General features: G+C 36.4%; 2 long non-coding RNA genes across 2 annotated transcripts in view; one reads left to right on the forward strand and one right to left on the reverse strand.

The window, feature by feature from the left end:
* Positions 1-24,346, forward strand: part of LOC123382235 — a 634,835-nt gene that overhangs the window by 107,176 nt on the left and 503,313 nt on the right. The gene's annotated exons all lie outside the window — the stretch shown is intronic.
* Positions 1,888-24,241, reverse strand: LOC123382236. Its single transcript, XR_006590284.1, has 3 exons — positions 23,875-24,241; positions 6,524-6,579; positions 1,888-2,472 (listed from the first exon to the last, which is right to left on the reverse strand). It is a non-coding gene; the product is annotated as an uncharacterized LOC123382236 (long non-coding RNA).

Raw genomic sequence — 24,346 nt, forward strand, 5'->3', positions numbered from 1 at the left:
TCTTTTCTCTAGCTTTATTTTAAGAATATATAATACATATAACATAGAAAATATGTGTTAATCAACTGTTATCAGTAAGGCCTCTGGTCAACATAAGGCTATTAGTCGTTAATGTTTTGGGGGTGAAAACATATGCATGAATTTTCAACTGCATGGAGGCAGGTATCCCTACCTTTGTGTTTTCAAGGGTCAAGTCTACTCATTTTAGAATCTTGAATTCCTCACTTTTTTGAGGTCAGTTTCTTAATTTGACAAAGGACAGTAATAATACTTGCCTACTTCATTGGGATTTTCTGTACCAAAAATTATATGAAACTATTTGGAAAACTTTTAATATGGTGCACTAAATTAGGGATATAAAGGTAAATAAAATACAATCCCTCTGAAAGAGCATGACACATTCCACCTTAGAAGACCATCAATAATGTCAGAATAGAGAGCAATAAATGTTATTAGAAAGTAATATTATTTCAAGCAGTTATCACTTACAGAAATTTTATCGTTGGCAATCTACTTACTATAGGGAAACATATCCTTTTTTAAACTGATTTCCTTTGGGAGAATATTTCACTGTGTGTATAAGTAGATAAGTATAGCTTCAAAAAAGTAAAAGCGTTTGCTCAAAGTCAAACATCAAATAAGTGATAGAAGTAGTACGTAAAAATAATTCTGATTAAATCCTTCTTTCTTGCTTCCTCATGGAAGCTTTACAAGAGCATATTATATTTCAAAAGAAAATTTGCAAGATTTACAAAGTGTGTTACAGAGTAGACAGGAAAGAATAAGCTCTAAAGAGCAAACGCTTGTCATAAAATGAAATGAAATTTGTATTTAAAAAAACTCATCAGTTGATTAGTGAGTTTCTTTAAAATAATGTCAAATATAGATGTCAGGTGAATTTCTTTCATGATGATCATCATGACTTTTCTAGCTAGGAAAGTAAAATTGGAAACTCAGGCTTGCAACCAGGATGATCTGATGATTCAGACTATAAGAAAAATAGAATAGCATTAGCTAAAAGCAGGAAGCTGCTGTCCCTTCACTTCTTAAATATGAATCCTATCATTAGAGATTATATAGGATCATGTGCATGGATATCAAAATGGGAATAATTTATAAAGACAGGTGTATTATCATGAAGATTCACCTTCTGCATTCTCCAGGAGCAGCATCCAAAAAATCATCATGAGCAAAATCTCCAGGAAATGAGAATTATAATAATCCTGGCCTGAAAATCAGAAGCATTTACCTATAATGAAAGTCTTTGTGCTGATCTTTACCCATAGACTGGCTAGGTTTATTTTAGCAGGGAAAGTAAAAGAAATAATAGTTTCAACCTCTACAAATAATTCAGGAGAAGATGAAACTTCAGGTGTTTAGTTGAATATGATGTAACATTTTGCTAACTATCTTGGAAGTGGACCATTATAAAAACAATGATATAAATTACTGGATCCTAGTTGCTACTGTGAGAAAACTTACTAGTTTGACAGTGGTGACTCTTTAAATAACTGGCATGTTATGGTATGATTTCACATAGTTCTGATTACTAGAGTGCTAACACATTTCTGTACTGAAATACCCCAGGCAAAAGGAAGAGGCATCAGGTAATTAGAAATAATATTCTGCAATCCAGAGTGGCACACTCTACAAGAATTTGTAGAATTCTTTTAATGGCTTAATGTTGATAATCAAGTAATGTGCATTGTAGGGCAAAGAGAATATGATTGGATTAAAAACAACCTGAATTTCGGGGTGCCTGGGTGGCTCAGTCGGTTAAGCGTCCAACTTCAGCTCAGGTCATGATCTCCTGGTCCGTGAGTTCAAGCCCCACGTTGGGCTCTGTGCTGACAGCTCAGAGCCTGGAGACTGCTTCCGATTCTGTGTCTCCCTCTTTCTCTGCCCCTCCCCTGCTTGTGCTCTCTCTCTGTCTCAAAAATAAATAAAAACATAAAAAAAAAAACCTCAATTTTAATGTCAACGCTGTTCTTTAATCAGGTAATTGATTGGGTCTGATCATACCTATTGCCTTATTTTACCTGGTGGGGGGATTGAAATACTTGTCCCATAAGATTCCTTTAAGCTATAATATTCTAAGACCAACTCTATAATCTAAATGTCAGTACCATTTGTTGTAGATTCTTCCAGTGATAACTCCCAATGAATCATGAATTCAGGTAGCCATAAAGTTATATATTCTCCCTCACGTTTACTCTTGGCTTGGCAACATTACTGTCTTTGGGCAGTGGGAACATCAGCAAACATGTTGCAAGCAGAGGCTTAAAAGCTACTTATGCCTAATGTCTTGCCTTCTTGGAATACGAAAGAAATCCTGTCCAGGTTACTGAAGGATAAGAGACTGACATGGAATCATCTGAGGCACCTTAGCTGATAACCACGACCAACTGCCAGACCTGTGAGTGATGCCTTCTTGAACTTCGGAGCCATGTAAGCATGGTTATATGATCAAGCCTAGGCAAAACCAGCAGAGAAACCACTAAGTTAATTGAGAATATCATAGGAAATAATCAGTCATTGTTTAAGACACTAACTTTTAGCTTGCTACAGAGCAATGAATATCTGACACACCATTCAAAAAGGATTTCCCACAAATAGAATACTGGGCTATTTCTAAATTTAGATGAGACCATTTTTTTTTTTTTGATTACTAGAATATGAGCAGTAAGAGCGAGCGAGCAAGCTTGCTCATCACTACGTTGCTAGCACTTAATACAGTGTTAGCATGCATTAGTTATATATTACTACATGAAAAATTACCCCAAACCTTGTTATTTTAATACACCTTCTATGTATTATCTCATAGATGTTTTGGTGTAGGAATTCTGGGATGTCATATCAGCGTCCTCTGTTTCCGAGTCTTACAAAACTAAACTGCAGTCACTATACTGAGGAGGATTGTGGTCTTATCTCAAGGCTCAAGTGGGGAAAGATCTGGATCCAAACTTAGTACCAAGGTTGTTGGCAATGTTCAGCTCCTTGCAGGCTGTTGGCCCATTATGGCCAACCATCCTTTGCCATATGGACCTTTCCAACATGGCACCTTGCTTCTTCAAAGCCAGAAAGAGAGAGAGGGTGCCAAGGAGATGGAAGACTTAGTACTGTGTGACTTAAACATGGGAGAGACACCTTATCACTTTTTCTGTATCCTATTTGTCAATCTCTAGGTATAACCTTCACTTAAGGGCAAGGAATAACATAAGGATATAGATTCCAAGAAGGAGGGATCATTATGGGTCATCTAAGGAATCTTCCTATTATTGGTCCATAGTAAATGCTGAATAATTTTTTGAAAAGGTGAATACATAATTGAATAAGAAACCATGTTTTGATCAACAAATATGTGTCAGGCATTGTGTTATGTGATGGTGATACTTAGGTGATAATGACACTGACCCTGCATTTCAGAGCATACAGTACAGTATGGAAGACAGAGTTATAAAATTTAGTGCAATACAATAAAAAATGCTATATATCTGTGTAATACATAAACTAAAATGGAATTTAAATAGAAAATAATTTTCTTGGATAAGGATAGAATTTTTTAAGAGTCTGCTAACAGTTATGGTTTTAAGGATGATGCATCCTTTTCCATCTCTAGAGTTGGAAGGAATGGAGAGAAGTACTTTTCACATACATTAATGTTATAAGAGGTGTGTGTGTGTGTAGCAAAGAGTGAGGGACAGACAGATAATTGGATTAGCAGGAATTTTCCCCCTGGTTTTTCCCAAACAGTATATGCTCTCCTATAAAGTTTGTTGAAGAATGATCTGTCCCATAGTCTTTAATTGACCCAGTGAAGGTTTATAAAGAAGGCAGATAGCCCAGTTGATGAGAAGATAGTATACAGATGCAAAGAGGAACCCAGGTGTAATTGATTGCACAGTTGCCCTTATCTCCAGAATTGTTCAGGTTAATTACACATTGGAGAAAATTGAGTAAGTTAGAATCTTTGAGCAAAACTGTTCTAAAACCAGTCCTTTCAGATGGAAAAGAGGAGGTCCTTTGACACCAGGGCATTTTTAAGGATGGGTTGTGGAGGAGAATTTAATGATGTGTAAACTTTCACATCTGTTGACAGTTGCTCTCCACTGATACCACAGAGAGCAAAATGAAAGTGTGACTTTTAAAATGAGTCTTCTGAAGGATTTATTAAAATAATGAAAAGAAAGTGCATAAAGCTATTGAAGTGTCATCTGGGAAGGACTCTCTTACTATATTTTGTATTGGATAAATGATACTGGTAAAAGTAGATTTAGAATATTCAAGCACATGACTCAGATTCATAACCAAATTCAAATCCTGGCTCTATGAGTTTTTAGCTACAGGCCTTGGGGTAAGTCCCTTAACATCTATGGGATTAAGAACCGTCATCTATAAAACTGGGATATAACTACTAACTAATTTGTGTTAGGAAGTCACTGAGAATTACTGTAAAAATGCTTTGATTTAATAGGCATTTGTGTTTCTTTCCTTTTTTGCTGTATGACCCAAGATGTGGGGAAATGTATCTCAGAATTCTTCCTGTCTTGGCCTCTTCATATACTTCACAATTTACAGTGTTGTCTTTGGCAGTGTTGTCACTTGACCAAAAATCCATTATCAAGAACATCCCCCAAAACCTAGATTGACTCTAAGTCAAGGCAGCAAAGGTGATTATATCCCAAGACCTCCAACACTAGTTAAGTCCTGAGTTGCCTTATTGAGATGGTGATGCAAGGAGATGACCTACCTAATCCAAGAGAGACCCACTGAGTATCCAATCATGGGTGGCCAATATTGTAATTTTTCCAAGAACAGGTATACTAAAAGTTTGTCTAGACCATAGACCCTGAAACCAGTTTATGGGAGGTGACATTGGTTCTGGTGCCTTAGAGGAAGAGGTTATGTATTCATACTCTGAATGTCAGAATTGTGCTGCCTGACATCTTAAACAGCACATGTCTGGCTAAGAGAAAAACTCAGCATTAGCAGATAGAAAGTATCTAGGTTCAGGATATGGGGTAGGGCAAGGGTGAGTGAAGGTGGAGAAACTAGAACCACCTGAAAGTCTTTGAAGGAAACCTGATCTTATAAGTAGAACATCATTTCTGAAGGCAAAGGCAAGAGAGCGTGGTAATAAATCAATCAAGTAGTGTTACAAAATGTATATGCATAATGGTCATAGTTTAAAATGAATGAGATGTACCAGTGGATAGCAAAGTAGGGGGAAGAAGGCATTTTCTTCCAATTTCTCATAGTGTCTAGTCTCACAGTTAACATTTTTAGGCAGAAAAGTTTAAAAAACCACAAAATTGATAATTACTAATGAAAAGTTCTTGCTAGTAAAATCTTCCTTAGAAACTGCCCCCAGAGGGTACCTGGATGACTCAGTTGGTTAAACATCTCACTTTGGCTCAGATCATGATCTCACAATTTTGAGAGTTCGAGTTCTGCATCGATGAGCTCAAGCCCCACTTCCATTAAGCTTGTGCTCTCTTAGGGTATACATGAGTCCTGCTTCAGGTAAACATTAACCCCCCCTTCGGGTGAGCCTGAGTTCTCTCTGTTTCTCTCTCTCTCTCTCTCTCTCTCTCTCTCTCTCTCTCTCTCTCTTTCTCCCCCCTCATGGTATATTCTCTCTCTCTCTCTCTCTCTCTCTCTCTCTCTCTCTCTCTCTCTGCCCATTGCTCACTTGCATCCTGTCTCTCAAAAAACAAACAAAAACACTTGCCCTCAATGACCATGAGCCCATAATTCTTGGTTCTTTTTTCCTCTTCCATATACAGCTTTGTAGACCTTCTACTCTGTGCCGTTCTCCCATCACCACCACCACTAACACCCCCACGCTCATAATCTTCTGTCACCCAGGCTTTTTACCTCACATTCCTTAACCACTACATGTATTATGGTTTCAGGATGTCTCATCATGTACCTGTCTTTGTCCAGAAAATGGACAAGAAGTCAGATATCCTGACTCTGCTACTTCCAGTTTCCTTAACTTTTCTGATTTTCAGTTCCATATGAAGCAAGTATACAGTTATTGCATACCTTGCATCTGAAAATTGTTGCCAGGGATGATAGAGAAGGCTGTGTATGAGGAAACTGTAAAATGTCTAGGATAGAGCAACAATGAAATGATGGTCAATTATTACTGTTAAGGCTGATGTTATTAGTACTATAGCATTATTATCATAACTATGACTGTCCCTGCTTTCCTTTCTAGACTCCAAGCTTCTTGAGGACAGAGCTTTGGTTTTCCTTATACATGTCTTACTCATTACCTAATGTGGGACCTAAATGTATAAGGTGACCAAACATTTTCAAGTCAAACCAGATTTCATGGATTCTGAGACTGAAGCAACTAACTGAACATTAGCACTCTGGGTTGTTATGTGGAGCCAAAGTTTGAATATTCTTGACTAGGAGTCCACCTTATATTCAGATTTGCTGAGCATCTTCATAGGATTCTCTTGCTTTTGAAGGCAAGCCCGGGCTAGAGGATGCAGAAAGAGTCATACTTTACCTATTAGGCAGTGGAGGACGGTGTTACAGTTCATCATCACACACAGGTCCCCTGGGCTGTCGAGGTAGAGATAGAAACCACACATAAGCAACTCTCCAAGCCAATAATTCAGTGGTCCTTTTTATTGATAATTATCTCTTACGTATCTGAATAAGCTTAGGCTTCTGAAGGTGTAAAAAATGCCCTGGAGGTATAGCTAGCAAAAATTAACACTCCACTGCACATCCTAATTAGAATTTAATTAGGGAATTAAAAAAAAATGCCAAGCACATGTTTTTAGCAAGTGCATAATCACTGACTTATTGCTTGTAGGTTTTTTACATATTTTTCATTGTAAATATCCAATTATAATTGTCATTTAGGTCAGACTTTAAGAATTCAAAGTCTTATTCAAAATAATGAGAATTTGTTTCTTTAAGCATAATGTCCTCTAGTATAGTTTTTATATCTTTTAATTTACTATGTATTCTACCCAAATCCTTCTCCTAACATAGAGTCTGGGTGGTGTTCTCCTCATGATGTGATGTATTACTCTTCAACAAAGCCCCACATCTTGTATTTACAACTAGTGCATATGAGAAAAAAAAAAGTGACAGCCGCATCTGTGTTCTTGTTCCTGAGAGATTTGTAACAAACCATGACTGTAAAACTGCAGTCTCTTTTTCATAGTGAATGTTGTGTGTATGCCTCCAACTCTGACCAAACTTCTGGAGTGATTTATAGCACATCTGTTTTGACCTGCCCCTGATAATATTCAAATTAAAGTCACAGTTGGAAAAGAAAGTGGCCTGTGCCATATGAGTTACACTAAAGGTATAGAAACCATTCCAAGCTTGATTTGTGACCACTGCCATCAGCTTTTAAAAGCCACAGCTGATGGAGAATAATGTCTGATGTTGATTTCTTAATCACACCACCATTATGGAAATAATACGTTGCTACAGTGATAATCATTACCCCTTTCTGATGGTATTTCAGTGCCTTTTACGGCCACTTCTAATGACCATTGAACTGTTTGGTCTAATGAGTGAGAAGACTCCAACATCTTTATTCAAAAGTCACTAATGATAATTGCCACCTATCACCCCGTTCTCCAGAGCCCAGAACGTATGTCCACTGAATCCCATTATCATCCCTGCAGGTCCCCATCCCCAATCTTACTCGACTCAAGTAATTAGACCTAATTTATGTCTGATCCAGGGAAGGCTGTAGTCATTTTTCTCAAATTCATGTTTTCTGTTGGGTCTGCATATCACCCAATGCTAGAAAAAATTTTAAAGTTTTTATTGAAAAATCATACATATGATTAGTGACAGCTTTAATGTCAGCAAATCAATGAAAAATTCATAATTATTTTCATTTTTATAGTATGAAGTGATGGTTAAGAGCAAGGCCTTTTGTAGCAACGTGGATGGAACTGGAGAGTGTTAAGCTAAGTGAAATAAGTCATACAGAGAAAGATACCATATGTTTTCACTCGTATGTGGATCCTGAGAAACTTAACAAAAGATCATGGGGGAGGGGAAGGAAAAAAAGAGAGAGAGGGAGAGAGCCAAACCGTAAGAGACTCTTAAAAACTCAGAATAAACTGAGGGTTGATGGGAGGTGGAAGGGCACCTGTTGGGATGAGCACTGGATGTTGTATGGAAACCAATTTGACAATAAATTTCATATTAAAAAAAAAAGCATCAGAAGTGTAGTAGAATTGGCTTTAAAATTTGGTTCCACCTCTTAGTAGCTATTGCGATCCCAGGCAGTTCAACTCTGAAACTCATTGTTGTGTCTCTAAAATGGGAATAAGAATAGAGCTTACTTGGGGCACCTGGGTGGCTCAGTTGCTTAAGGGACCGACTCTTGAACTCTTGATTTCAGCCTCAGGTCATGATCCTGGGGTTGTGAGATAAAGCCTTGTGTTTGGTTCCACACTAAATGTGGAGTCTGCTTAGAATTCTCTCTCTCACCTACCCACTTTCTCTCTCTCTCTCTCTCAAAATAATAAAGAATAGAGCTTTCTTGATATAATGGTTATTAGCATTAAACTGAAATGTTATGTTATATTATCATCAGAGTTATTACCATTATTCTCCTTTATGTAGATGAGAATTATCTACATAATTCAGTTATCTTCATAAATTCCAGTTATCAGAATAAGCACATGATTGGGATTCCCTCAATGTGAAACCGTAATCCAGATGTGGATGCAGAGTGGATTGTGTGCATCATTGCTATGGGTCTACCTGTGTGGAGCAACTGACCCTTAATCCTCTTTTCTTGACTTATGTGACATGAGGTAGAAGAGGTGGCAAACGGTTGAAAAACACAAATGTAGTGGCAAAGAAGGGAAGCAGCTGGTGCTTATTCTTTCTTAGTTTTACAAAATTGATATGAAGGAGATAGGAACATTTGTACTGCATAGCTAAATAAGCTAACCTTACAGAAGTGAATGAAGTCTAACTGCAAAGAACTAGTAAGTGGTAGAATGGTGGAGCTCATTCTAAGTCTTGGTTAAAGCTCCATAAGCTATGTGACCTTTTGAAGAATTCATGAAGTACAATCTGGTTAAAGTATATATTGAGAGATGAACCAAAGAATGTATAGAGGAAAGCAACAATAATATATGCTGCATAAAATTCGCAGGTGTTAGAGGGCATCAGAAACGAGAATGTTTCTTTGTGTTTTCTGAAACCTAAAAACAGTGTTGTGAAAATGGCATATGAAAGTAGGAAATTCATCTTGTGACTGTATTTTGTATTGATCATATTGAAATTTAATACATGTGCCCATTTTCACATGTACACACAATAAGAAAAGGTGAATATTCTTGGAAAATGGAATATGAGGACATAATGACATAAGAGCTATGTCGTGTTAGAGATTAAACAGTTTCCCTTCTAGATGTTTTTTCCACGATAATTTTCATGACAGAAGGTTATTGCAAAGGGACATAGATATATCCCCAATAGTCTGAAGTTAGAAACAAAGACATGTTTTCAAATCACATTCACATTTCAGATGATTAATTGTAAACTGTAGTTCTCCCTTCAGGAAAATATTAAGACGTGGCTAGGAAACAGTGATACGGCTTACATCTGTAACACTAATTCAGCAGTAATATGTTAATTATCCTTTTATAGGTATAAAAGATTGTGACATTGTGGCAATATTTTGCCTCCTCCCATCAAGAGATGGAGCTTACTTCCCTACCACATAAACTTGGCTGGCTTTGTGATGTTCTAATCATGTGAGAATTCTCACGTAAAGCCTCCAGAAACCTTGCAGCTTCTATTCTGGCTGCCTTTGAACTACTTTAACTGCCATGCAAACAAGCCAAGGCAAGCCTAGTAGGGGATGAGAGACCACATGGAGAGAGGTCCCATCCTTATGGCAGCCATCCTTACCTAGGCATATCGTGGCCCATCCACCCCCAGGTACCCCACCAAGTGACCACAAATCTAAAAGCCTAGCTGGTATCAGCTAAGCCAGGACCAAACCTGAAAAACTGTCTATATGATCTCAACCTAATCTGCTGATTTACAGAATCATGAGCTACATAAATAGGTGTTGATTTAACTCACTAAGTTGTGGGGTGGTTTGTTATGCAGCAAATGCTGACTGATAAAAATTAGTCGTAACTATCGCAATGTCCTAGTTTTGTGAAATGCTTCCTTAGTATTTTGAGCTACTTGAGGAATTTTTCACAACTTTGCTACAGATTGCATTCACATGATTCAAAATTCAAAAGTTACAAAAGGATACAGAATAAAATTCTCCTTCTAGTGTGTATCCCCTAAATACGCCTTTTTATTTTACCCAGAGGGAAATTATGTTATCAACCTCTAATGTATACTTCCAAAGATATTTTAACCTTATAAAACATGTGTTTGTTATATGATACACATATTCTGTACCCATCTTCTCTGAAATGTCTTCTAGGCTAACTACTTCAAGTAATGACTTGTTAATTACCTTTTACTAAAATTTAGACTTGTTTTTAGAGCAGATTTAGGCTCACAGAAAAATGGAAAGGAATAGAAATTTCCCATTTGCTCCTGCTCCCATGCAGTTTTAACCTTCCATATTATCAATATCCACCCTCCCCACCCCGCCCCCAGATTGGTATATTTGTTACAACTGATGAATTTACGTTGACCCATTGTAATCAGCCAAAGGGCACAGTTGATACTATGTTTTACTCTTGGTGCTGTATATTCTACGAGTTTGGACAAATGTGTGTAATGATATGTTTCCTTACTATGGTATTATATAGAGTATTTGCGCTGCTCTAAAAACCTCTGTGCTCTGCCTATTCATCCCTTTTCCCACCTCCATTCCCTAATGTCTGGCAACCACTCATCTTTTCACCATCTTTATAGTTTTTCTGTTTCCTCGACATCACATAGTTGGAATCATACAGTATGTAGTCTTTTCAGGCTGATTTCTTTTACTTAGTACCATACATTTAAAGTTCCTTTATGTCTTTCATGGCTAAATAATTCATTTCTTTTTAGTGTTGAATAATACTCCATTGCCTGGATGTACCACAGTTTATCCATTCACCTGTAGAAGGACATCTTGGTTGCTTCCAAATTTTGGCTGTTCCAAATAAAAATGTTACAAATATGCTTGCACAGGCTTTTGTGTACACGTAAGGTTTTAACACCTTTTGGTAAGTACTCAGGAGCACAATTTCTATGTCATATGGTAAAAGTATGTTTATTTGTGTAAAGAAAGAAAAGGAAAAGAAAAGAAACCTCTGTCAGCTTGTCTTTGAAAGTGGCTGTACCATTTTGCATCCCCATCAACAGTTTATGAGAGTTTCTCATGCTTGGTCCACATCCTCACCAGCATGTGGTGTTGTGAGTACTGTGGCTTTTGACCATTCTGATGGGTGGATTTTACCTTATTATTGTTTTAATTTGCATTTCACCAATGACATATGATGCAAAGTATCTTTTTATATGCTTATTTTCCAGTTGTATATTTTCTTTGATGAGGTGTCTGTTAACATCTTTGACCTGTTTTTCAATCAGGTTGTGGTTTTCTTACTGTTTTAACAGTTATTTGTATATTTTAAATAATAGTCCTTTTTCCAGATACTTCTTTAAGGGTATGGCTTGTCTTCTCATCTCTTGACATTGTCTTTCACAGAGCAGAAGTTTTTAATTTTAATGAAGCTTAGCTTATTATTTCTTTCATGGGTCATGCTTTGTTGCTATATCTAAAAAGTCACCACCCTTCCTAAGGTTTTCTAGGTTTCCTCCTATTTTATCTCCTAGGAGTTTTATAGCTTTGTGTTTTCCATTTAGGTTTGTGATCCTTTTGAGTTAATTTTTGTGAAGGATGTAAGGTCTTTGTCCAGGTTCATTTTTTGTATGTGGCTGTCCACCTGATCCATTGCTATTTGTTGAAGAGGCTGTCTTTGCTCCATTGTATTGCCTTTGCTCCTTTGTTAAAGATCAGTTGACTATGTTTATGTAGGTCTATTTTTGTGTTCTTTATTCTCTTTCATTGATCTCTTTGTCTATGCTTTCACCAGTACCACAGTATTTTGATAAATGTAGCATTATTGGATATATGAAAGTTGGAGAGCGTCAGTGTTTTAACTTTATCAATTTTCCTTAAATACTGTGTTGTCTATTCTGGGTCTTTGTCCTCTCCATATATGCTTCACAATTGTTGTGTCACTATCTATAGATAACTTTGTGGAATTTTTTTTTTCAACGTTTATTTATTTTTGGGACAGAGAGAGACAGAGCATGAATGGGGGAGGGGCAGAGAGAGAGCGAGACACAGAATCGGAAACAGGCTCCAGGCTCTGAGCCATCAGCCCAGAGCCCGACGCGGGGCTCGAACTCACGGACCACGAGATTGTGACCTGGCTGAAGTCGGACGCTTAACCGACTGCGCCACCCAGGCACCCCAACTTTGTGGAATTTTTATTGAGGTTGCGTGTAATCTATAGATCAAGTTGTGAAGAACTGACATCTTGATAATATTGAGTCTTCCTATCTATGAACATGGAATATCTCTCTATTTTTTACGGTGTTCTTTGATTTTGTTCTTCAGAGTTTTGTGGTTTTCCTTACATCCATTTTGAACATATTTTGCTATATTTATATCTAAATATTTCACAAACTGGGTGCCAGCACAAGGGAGATTTAAAAATTTACAAATTTCACTTGTTCATTACTGGTATATAGGCAAGTGATGAACTTTTATAAATTAACCTTGCATCCTGAAACCTTGTTTTAATTGCTTATTCCAAAATTTCTGTGTATGTGTATATTTGTATGCATGGGTGTCTCTAGCTTTCAGATTTTCTGTTTAGATGGTAATATTATTTAAAAGAAAGACAACTTTAGTTTTTCTTTTCCCCAGTAAGAATACCTTTTATTTTATTTTCTTGCCTGTTATATTAGCTAGAATTTCCAGTGTAATGTTGAAAAGGAGTGATTAGCAGTGATATCCTTGCCTTGTACCTCACCTTACAGGGAAAGCTTTAAGCATTACACTGTTAAGTATGATGTTAGCTGTAGGCTGTGTGTGTATATTCTTTATAAAGCTGAAAAAGTCCCCTCTATACCTAAGTTACTGGGAGTTGTTATCATGAAAGAATACTGGATTTATTTCAAATGCTTTTGCTGCATCTACTGATGTAATCATGTCATTTTTCTTTTTTTCCTGGTTGCTGGGGTGGATAACATTAATTGTTTTTCAAATGATGGATCAGCTTTGCATATCTGAAATACCACTTGGTCACAGCATATATTTCTTTATATACATTGTTGGATTAAATTTACTAATATTTTATTGAGGATTTTTACATTTACCATGAGGGACATTGGTATGTAGTTTTCTTAAGAATTCTTTGCCTGGTATTGGTATTAGGGTATTCCTGAATTCATTGAATGAGTTAAGATGTATACATCTGCTTCTACCCTCTGAAAGAGATCATAGAGATTTAATATTATTTCTTCCATGAGTGTTAGGTATAATTCACCAGTATATACATATGGGTCTCCTGCTTTCTGTTTTGGAGGGTTATTAATTATTGATTCAACTTACTGAATAGATACATAACTATTCTGATTGTCTCTCTCTCTCTTTTTTTTTTTTTTTTTGGAAGCTTATTTATTTTCAGAGAAAGAGAGAGAAAGAGCATGAGCAAGCTGGGGGAGGCAGAGAGAGAGGGGGAGAGAGAGAATCCCAAGCAGGCCCTGGGCTGTCAGTGCAGAGCCCATTGCAGGGCTCCATCTCATGAACTGTGAGATCATCACCTGAGCTGAAATCAAGAGTCAGATGCTTAACTGACTGGGCCACCTAGGGTCCCCCGATTGTCTATTTCTTGTGTGACTTTTCACAAATTGTGTCTTTGAATAAATTGGTTCATTTAATCTAGGTTATCAAATCGTGAGCATAAAATTAATTATATTATTCCTTTATTATCCTTTTAATGTCCATAGGTATGGTAATGATGCCACTTCTTTTCGTTTCTGATATTAGTAATTTATGCCTTGTTTTTCTTAGTTAACCTGGCTACATTTAGGACTGTGTTAAACAAGGTTTATCTTTTTCGTTAATTTACAACCTGACTCCCAAAGAACTCCTGATCCTCCTTAGTGGCTTTCATTTTTTATAGCAATGCCACTTTCTAATTTATTATATATAATATTACAGTTAATATTTACCTACATCCTCAAAACTTCCATGAGGAAAAAGGTAATTTTGTGTCTTTTTTGTATATACTTAGACCACCTGGTATATTTCCTGCACATAGTCTGTGCTCAATCAGTACTTGTTAAATCAATGACCACATCCTAAAGGTGAAAAAATGTCTTAGGAGAAACTTCACTTAAAAAATCAAAGCTATTGTTTAATATCATATTCAGAGTAAGTATGTATAGCTTTGATTCATTTATTCAAGTAATATTTACTAAATTTAAGGTAATGTTTCTTGGTGCTGTGAGGAATAAAATTAAATAGACATGATCTTTTCTCTCAATTTGGTAGATTGAAACTGATGGGAGTGATAGGTATATCATAAAATATCTTCCGGGGCGCCTGGGTGGCGCAGTCAGTTAAGCGTCCGACTTCAGCCAGGTCATGATCTCGTGGTCTGTGAGTTCGAGCCCCACGTCAGGCTCTGGGCTGATGGCTCAGAGCCTGGAGCCTGTTTCCGATTCTGTGTCTCCCTCTCTCTCTGCCCCTCGCCCGTTCATGCTCTGTCTCTCTCTGTCCCAAAAATAAATAAACGTTGAAAAAAAAATTTAAAAAAATATATCTTCCACATACTAGGATATTGATTTTTGATACAAAGCTGCTAAAAAGCATTTATACTAATAATTCATTGAATCAGAAAAAGGTAAGTAACATAACTGTATCATAATTGCTTCTTATTCAGTAGAAATATAATTGCTTTTTATTGGAATAGTGGGGGCTTTTTATAGAGGAGAGGGTAGCATGCAGTTTGTACTTTGAAGCATATATAGAACTTAGTTAAGTTACAAGGAAGGGAAGTTGGCTGTTGAGGAAAGAAATTGTGGTACTAAAGATGAAGCCATGTACAGAGAGGAGGCTGCTAAGGGTGGGTCGTAGAAGACCCTAAAAACTAATTTAACACATGGATCTGATGAACATTGTCCCATGTGTACTTTTTGTAAGACACAGTGCTCAGCATGACACCTTGAATATGGCTAATTAACAACCTTTCATCATGTTAATGAAAATGATCTTAATTGCTTTAGGGACATATGGTCACTTCACTATGGGATGTCTTTTTGTTTTTAAGGTCTTCCTTTATTAGAAAAATGTGAAATACAGGGATATGTGTGTATTATTATACTAATTTTTTAAACTGAGCATTAATAATATAAGTGAAATCGTTTGATTTCAGAAAATGAGATTAGTAAAGTCATGGTTAAGCTGACCAGTTGAACAGCATTTGTTATATATAAATGGTCTTTGAGATAGTATTCTCTGAAAAGAGTTGCTTTGCCCATTTCCTATTATAGTGGAGATTCTACTTTTGCTGTTGGTCCTTTGGGTAACCACATTCACTGTTTTCAGAACTGCTTCTAAAGGACAAAAGTTGTTTCTCTCCTATATTCAGGGAATGTGCTGACTAAGCTGATGAACAAGTACAACGCCTTTTGTATTTAGAGTCCTAAGCTATAGCACTAGCATCCAGGTATATGGCAGTACTTGCAAATGAAAGAAAGCAAATGCAATGAGGTCACAGAAGAGGAAGAAAACCTCATTTCCAAAGTATCTTGTTTCAAACTTGGAATGGTTCTTCCTTTAAGGTAACAGTTTTTCAAGGTGAATTCTTCTAACACTATTCATTAGATAGTTAGAACTAGAACGATCATTGGAAATGAACTGGTGTAACATTTGTCATGCGGAATGGAAGGAAAGAATTGTTCACAAAGATGACCTGGCTTAGCCCAGTTCAGAGAATATGTTGCCGGTAGAGCTGGAAGGAGTAATAGCAACATTATCCTTGAGGGTGAATGGGCAATGAGAAGAGGGTGCTTCCATTCTCAAGTTGACTTTAAGAAATGCAGAAGAAAATTGAGGAATGCTAAGGTAAAGGTTTCAAGATTAAAGTCATGAGTAGGGTTTTGGTGCAAAGTATTTTAAGGACAAGATAAATAAAAGTGTTTTAAAGTTTCATAAAGGGGCGCCTGGGTGGCTCAGTCGGTTAGGCATCTGACTTCGGCTCAGGTCATGATCTCACGGTCTGTGAGTTCGAGCTCCGCGTCAGGCTCTGTGCTGACAGCTCAGAGCCTGGAGCCTGTTTCAGATTCTGTGTCTCCCTCTCTCTCTGCCCCTCCCCTGTTCATGCTCTGTCTCTCTCTGTCTTAAAAATAAAAAAAAATTTAAAAAAATAAAAAAAATGTTAAAAGTTTCATAAAAATATGTTTACGTGCATCCAAATTTACCCATTGTAAGTATACAGTTTGATGCGTTCTGAACAGTGAATATAGTTAGGCAACCACCAAAAATATTAAGATTTAGAACACTCAGGTTGATCTTTGGTTTAAGATAATATATTTTCTTCTGTGCTTCAGTTTTGCCTCTGTAGAACTGCGATATGATGGAATCAAACAGTATATAGTCTTTTACATTTGGTGTCTTTTGCTTAACGTATTTTGAGATTTATCCACATTACATATACTAGAAGTTGATACATTTTTATTAATGAGTAATAGTCTTTTCTATGGACATACCACATTTTATTTATTCATTCACCAGTTGATAGCTCTTTGCTTGTTTACATATTTTTGGTAATTAAGTATAATGCTGCCATTAAAATTTGAATACCTGTCTCTCTGTGGAGATGTTTTCATTTCTCTGTAGCATATCCTTAGGCTGGACATTTTTAATCTATGTTTACTTTTCAAATGGGATTATTTATTAAGTTGTGACTGTTATTTATATATTCTACATTTATGTCCTGTGTCAGATACATTTTTTTCTCAGTCTGTGGATTTCCTTTATGTTTCTTTTTTTTTTTTTTTAAAGTTTATTTATTTATTTATTTTGAGAGAGAACAGGTATGTGTGCATGAGGTGGGAAGGAGCAGACAGAGGAAGAGAGAGAGAATCATAAGCAGGCCCTGCATCGTCAGCACAGAGTCTGATGTGGGGCTCAAGTTCATGACCTGAGCTGAAAGCAAGAGACACCCAGGTGCCTCTGTTTCTTTTCTAATTGTGTGTGCATCAGCAAAACTTTAAATTTTTGATGAAGTTTGAATTTCTCTCTTGAGATTTGTTCCTTTTTATAATTCAAGAAATACTAGATTAGCCCATATCACAATTACTTTTTTATATTTTCTTCTAGAAATTGTATGGGTTTTGAATTTTGAATTAATTTTTGTACAAGGCTTTATAAAAGGGTTGAGATTTACTCCATATATACATTCAGTTACTTCACCATTAATTGAAAAGACTATTTTCTGTCTCTTTATTATTTTGATATTTTTGTATAAGATTGTTTTTGGACTCATAGTTCTATTTCACTGATTTATCTTCTGTCATTGTGCTAGTACCAAAATATTTTAATCACTGTAACTTTATAGTAAGTCTTCACATCAGGATTAATAGTCCTCCAACATTGTTATTCTTTTATTTATTTATATTAATTTTTTTCATGTTTATTTATTTATTTTTGAGAGAGAGACAGAGCATGAGCAGGGGAGGAGTATAGAGAGAGGGAGACACAGAATCCGAAACAGGCTCCAGGCTCTGAGCTGTCAGCACAGAGCCCGATGTGGGGCTCGAACTCAAAAACCATGAGATCATGACCTGAGCTGAACCTGGATGTTCAAGCGACTGAGCCACCCAGGAGCCCCTGTTATTTTTTTAATTTAAATTATTTTGACTATTTTAGGTCTTTTGAATTTCCATATAGATTTTTAGAATCAGATTCTCAAGTTGACTTTAAAATCATGCTGGCATTGACTGACTATGCACTGAAAGAGAGTTGTCCTTTTTAACTTTACTAAGTCTTTAATTCTATGAACATGGTATATCATTCCATTAGTTTAGGTCTTAACTTCTCTCATTCCTGCATTTGTAGCTGCTAGTATACAAGTTAGACATACTTTTATTAAACTTATTACTAAATATTTTACTTACTGATTTGTGATTGTACTTTTATTTATTGTAATTTTGTGCTTTTATTGATTGTGATTTTTAAAGGTTTATTTACTAGAAAGAGTGCACAAACACAGGTGTATGTATGCCCCTTCCCCTCAGGGAGAGAGGGAGGAGCAGAAAGAGAGAATCCGAAGCAGGCTCCCCAGTATCTGAGTGGATCCCGATGCAGGGTCAATCTTAGGAACCAGGAGATCATGACCTAAGGCAAAATCAAGTGTCAGGCACTTAACCAACTGACCCACCCAGCTACCTCTGTGATTGTGTTCTTTTTAATCCAATTTTAACTTTCATTTTTGAGTTGCTTGCTAATTGATTTTTGAATATTGATATGTACCCTGTGGATATGTGTATATAAAAATGTAACATGTGTTTTGTGCACACACTTTTTCTTAAGATGATTCATCACCCCAATTTGTGATCACTGATAAAAAGCCTTAGGCAGAGCATTGACTGAATACAAGCTTTGTATTATGTATGATAAAACTATTCTAAAATGAAGTACTATTAAAACAATAAGCACATTATTGAAAAAAGGCATATATACATTTTCCTATGTTCTTGTTGAATACATAAAACACCAGTAATTTATCTTTTTTTTTTGATGAGAGCACTTAGTCTACTCCCTTAGCAAATTTCATTTATGCAATATGTTATTATCAACTATAGCCACCATGTTGTCATTAGATAATCAAACTTTATTCATCTGTTTTTAATAACAAAGTATTTTTCAAGGAATATCACAAAGTTAACATGCAGTTTTAAATCTGGAATATATTCATAAGGCAGATAAAAGATGAAAGTAGAAGATAAAGGTATAAGACCTAGTCGGATGATTATTGAATTTCCAAAAATTATCTTTCAGTGAAAAAGGGAATATAAAGTCAATACACAATGCCCCTGTTGTAAAACTGGAAAAGGTAAAATTGAAAAACTTGATGTCTGCATTAAGTATATGATATAAACCTCTGAAGTTTTAAATATGTGAGGAAGAATCTGGTTGATAAACCCTATTATTAAATGCTCCATGGGGAGCAAGGCAGAAGCATGACTAGGAGGAAATAATAAAAAAGGAACTTAAAATAAAGTAATAAAATTATTTATGTAATATAAGCATACTTTTCTATATAAATTAAAATAAACACTTGTAATGATGGTCATTATTTATATATTTACTTTTTCCTGGGAGCATGCTTCCAAATTCCACTCAGTCTTTACTCAAGTTCTAGAGTATATTGTTATTAATCTAGTTAACAAATGAGGACGTGGTTGTTTGAACATTTTTTTCACTTGTCACAGTTCACACACCTGGAAAAGGGTGGAGCTGAATTACACCTAACCAGGCTAACTGTTGTATGTTGCTTTTCTCAACACTGTACCTATATTTCTTTTTTCAGTTTCCTTGGGCTAAATTGGCAGACAAATTTGTGGAATATGTAGTGTATACAGAGAGATGATTTGATACATAAACATTATGAAAGGTTTCCCCGTGATTTAACTAACACAAGCCTAGACTAAATTATTTGTGTGTGTGTGTGTGTGTGTGTGTGTGTGTGTGTGTGTGTGTGTGAGAGAGAGAGAGAGAGAGAGAGAGAGTGAACACTGAAGTTCTACACTTGTAGCACACATGAGTTACACAATAAAATGTTACTGGGGCGCCTGTGTGGCTCAGTTGGTTAAGCGTCGGACTTCAGCTCAGGTCTTGATCTCACGGTTGGTGAGTTTGAGCTCTATGTCAGACTCTGTTCTGACAGCTCAGAGGCTGGAACTTGCTTCGGATTCTGTGTCTTGCTTTGTCTCTGCCCTTCCCCATAGCTCATACTCTATGTATCTCTCAAAAATAAACATTTAAAAAAATTTGCAATAAAATGTTATCAACTTGTCACTATGTCATATATTAGATCCTCAGAAACTATTCATCTAACAAACGTTTTTACCCTTTACCAATCTCTCCCTATTTCCACCACATCCTATGCTCTGGCAAACAAAGTTTTACTTTGTTTCTATGAGTACAACTATTTAAATTTAGATTGCAAATGTGATATCACACAGTATTTCTTTCTCTCTTTGTCCTGTTTAACTTAGCATAATGACATCCAGATTCATCTATGTTGCTGCAAGTGGCAGAATTTCCTTATTTTTAAGACTGAATAATAATTCCTGTGTATGTGTGACACATTCTTGGTCCATTCTTTGCCTATTTTACTAATGCTTCAGTGAACTGGGAGTAGAGATATGGTTTTGTTTCCCATGGATAATGGTTTTGTTTCCCATGGGTATATACCCAGAGCACGATTCCTGGATCATATGGTAGTTCTATTTTTAATGTCTTGAGGAACCTATATACTGTTTTCCATAGCAGCTGTGTGAGTTCACAGTCCTCCCAGCACTATATAGGATATCCTTTTCTCTACAATCTCCTAACATTTGCTTTTTCTTTTTTTTTTTGGTAATAGCCATCCTAACAGGTGTGAAGTGCTACCTCAGTGTGGTTTTGATTTACATTTCCATGATGATTAGTAATGTGTTGAGAATTTTCATGTTCCTGTTGGCCATTTGTATGTCTTCTTTGGAAAAAAGTCTATTCAAGTCCTTTACCTATTTTTATTTATTTATTTATTATTTTTTAAAATTTTTTTTAACGTTTATTTTTTATTTTTGAGACAGAGAGAGACAGAGCATGAACAGGGGAGGGGCAGAGAGAGAGCGAGACACAGAATCCGAAGCAGGCTTCAGGCTCTGAGCCATCAGCCCAGAGCCCGACGCGGGGCTCGAACTCAGGGACCGCGAGATCGTGACCTGAGCCGAAGTCCGACGCTCAACCTACTGAGCCACCCAGGCGCCCCCGTCCTTTACCTATTTTTAAATAGTTTTTTTTTGTTTGTTTCTGGTTGTATGAGTTTTTTGTATGTTGATATGCTAAAATTCATATTTTAGAAAGAAGTCTTTGTTGAGCAAGTAGATGGTGGATTATAGGTTAAAAATAAGAGCTAGTATGGTGAGTTAATACATTCCCAGAAGAAGTAGAGAAGTGGAAAATATCCCTTAAGAAATGACACTAATAAAGGAATTAAAATAGGATTCTAAGATACTAATATGTAACAGTTGATTTGAAAGTAGAGGGGGGAGACATTGAGGATGATTTTTAGGATTCTAATTTGAATGATTATATTGTAATATCAAAACATGATACAGAGAAAATAGAAGTGGAGGAACAAATTCAAAAACTGTGTTTTGGAGGAGTGGGTAGAGGGTGTTTAATGAGTTCACTATTGGTCTTGTCAGATTTCAACTGCCCCTAGGTGTGTGTGTGATGATAGGCACTGCATAGTTGGAAGTGCTGAAACAACGCATAGATTGAGGTGTCAATTTCCGGGTCATCAGCATAGAGGAAGCCATGGAAAGTACAAACAGGAATGCACACTGAACAAATACCAAGATGAAAAACCTAGAAGACCTTGCCAAAGTTAGCCCTGGGGGAAAATTCAGTGAAGATGTAGAAGACCAAATCTAAACATTAGGAGGAAGACAGAGAGGAACTTTTACTACAAAAGCAAATGAAGGGTTTTGAGAAGAGAAGTCAAGTTAGTCAATATGGTGGACTAAGCTGACTTCACATATCTCTTTTCTTGTGACAAGTCCACAGGTATGCTAGATAAAATGCATTTTAAAAATCTTCAGTCAATTTTAGAGGGGCACCTGGGTGGCTCAGTTGGTTAAGCATCTAACTTAGGCTCAGGTCATGATCTCTCAGTTTGTGGGTTTGAGCCTCACGTTGGGGTCTGTGCTGAATGCTCAGAGCCTGGAGCCTGCTTCATATTCTCTCTCACTCTCTCTCTGCCCCTACCTGACTTGCACTCTGTCTCTATCTCAGAAATGAATAAACATTAAATTTTTTTTTAAATATATTCATTCAATCTTAAAAACAAGAAGTCTCGGGGCGCCTGGGTGGCGCAGTCGGTTGAGCGTCTGACTTCAGCCAGGTCATGATCTCGCGGTCCGTGAGTTCGAGCCCCGCGTCAGGCTTTGGGCTGATGGCTCAGAGCCTGGAGCCTGTTTCCGATTCTGCCCCTCCCCTGTTCATGCTCTGTCTCTCTCTGTCCCAAAAATAAATAAACGTTGAAAAAAAAAATTTAAAAAACAAAAAAAAAAACAAAAAAAAACAAGAAGTCTCGGGGAACTAGAACTTAGAAGGAACTAAAACTTAAGATACAAAACATTTGGAATAAACAAAAAAAGATTACTGTCTCCAAAAGAAAATCGCATTGTTTAAACACACTCTTCTGAGGTATCTGACCCAAATCTTTCATTGCCTTTGAGCTATTTTACAGTTCTATAAAGTGAAAACAGATAACGATGCAAAATAATTCTTGTCTATAGACATGCAAGTTTATTCTTTCAGGGGAGGTTTAAATTGACTCCCCCTACCTGGTAGAACAAAACTAATTTTGCATCCCTATGTTAATTCATACCAAAGTTTCTTTATTCTACATAAGTGATTTCTTCTTTAATTTGTCCTTAGAACCTGCTGTAACTTATGTCACGTTTACTCATTAAACAATGGGTTAAATACAGCATTTAACACGAGTTTGTTTTATATCCATGTGAGTCATAATTTTACCTTTATTTTAAAAAACAATTATCCTTTTAGAAAGGTGAGATTTTTTCAGGGTCTCTTTGTGTGGATAGCAAAGACTTCTGTAATTCCTGCTCCTGTCATAAATGGATCTGAGATCTTGTCTCTCATCCTTGAAGAGAAATCAGTGCCCCAGACCTTGAGGAGTATGTGATTCTGTAACATGTTGACTATTCACACTGGTCATGCTTGTGGCAAAGAAACTAGAGGAAAGCTAGTGCCATAGATGGAAAAAGAGACTGAGGTTTAGGAAAAAGAATCTCAGTGTACTCTAACAAGGTGGTGTTGGGCATCTCAAGGTGAGAATAAACATAAAATCTAATTTCAGAATGTGAAAACATTTGCAGTGACAAATGCGAGACCATTCTGCAGGAGTGCATCCATGACCCGGATGAATGAATTCCCAGAAAAATAGTTCCTCTGAAAGCTTACAGCCAAAAATTACTAGATACTGTAACAATCAGCAAAATTAACACCCCAAAATTAATGATGATGCAACAACCTCCAAGAGATTGTAATTCTTTGAATATCTCAAAATTTTTTTTTCTAGGGAGGAGAATTTGTGAGGCAAAAGACATTTCTGTGAGGACAAAATGGATTTTTAAATGCAGAAATGTTTTTAGACATAAAAAGTGGAAAAAATCAATAGCAATATTGAACACTAGATTAAAGAGAGAATTAATGAATTGTCTGCTAGACAAAAATCACTCAAAAGAAAGAAGAGATAAATAATGTGAAATCATGGAAGAGAAATTAAGAAGTGTAAAAGAATGAAATGATCAAATGGGAGCAGAATTTGCATGCCCCCCCTAAAAAAAAATGTGCCTTTTTGATTTAAGAATTATTTTAAAGCTAGTTATTTTTAAGAAATAGCAGACCCAGGAGAAGCTCTGAAAACTGAGTAGAAATTACCCTTTTGTAAAGTACATTTGTAATTTTAAGGTAAATTTTCATTTGTAAAGTTGTCTCCCTCTATATACAGGGAAGAGGAGGACGACTTAATCACAGAAACTTATCAGTGGAGAAGGCTACAACTTAAATCTGCATCACAACCTTACCTTGTTTGCTCAGACTTTCCTGGTAACCTCCCTTAACTGGCTTCCAGCCTTCTCTCAACATCTTTTGTCTTTAGCTGGGTGCTGTTTTAGGTGACAGCTGGAGCCATTTCAGGGAGTTACTCAGATTTCCTGGGTATCTCCCATGTGTGCAGGAGGTATACATGTAATTAAACTTTGGTTTGCTTTTCTCCTCTAGTCTGTCTTTTATTACAGGGATGTCTCAACCAAGAACCTAAAAGGATAAAGGAAAAGTTACATTTTTCTCCCCTAGATAATCTTAAATTTTCTTGTAGGTCTTCATATATAGGGAAAGGGTGATATAGGAGGGGCAATAACAGCAGAAATAAGTTTACATCATTTTAAGGACAGAAATATAACCTTAGACTGAAGAAACAAACATTCCAGATTCCATGTAACATAAACAAAAATAAATCCGTGACTAGGTACTGCCTGGTAACCATGGTAAAACCTC

This window comes from Felis catus, chromosome E2 (assembly GCF_018350175.1).
Source record: "Felis catus isolate Fca126 chromosome E2, F.catus_Fca126_mat1.0, whole genome shotgun sequence".
NCBI classification, from domain to species: domain Eukaryota; kingdom Metazoa; phylum Chordata; class Mammalia; order Carnivora; family Felidae; genus Felis; species Felis catus.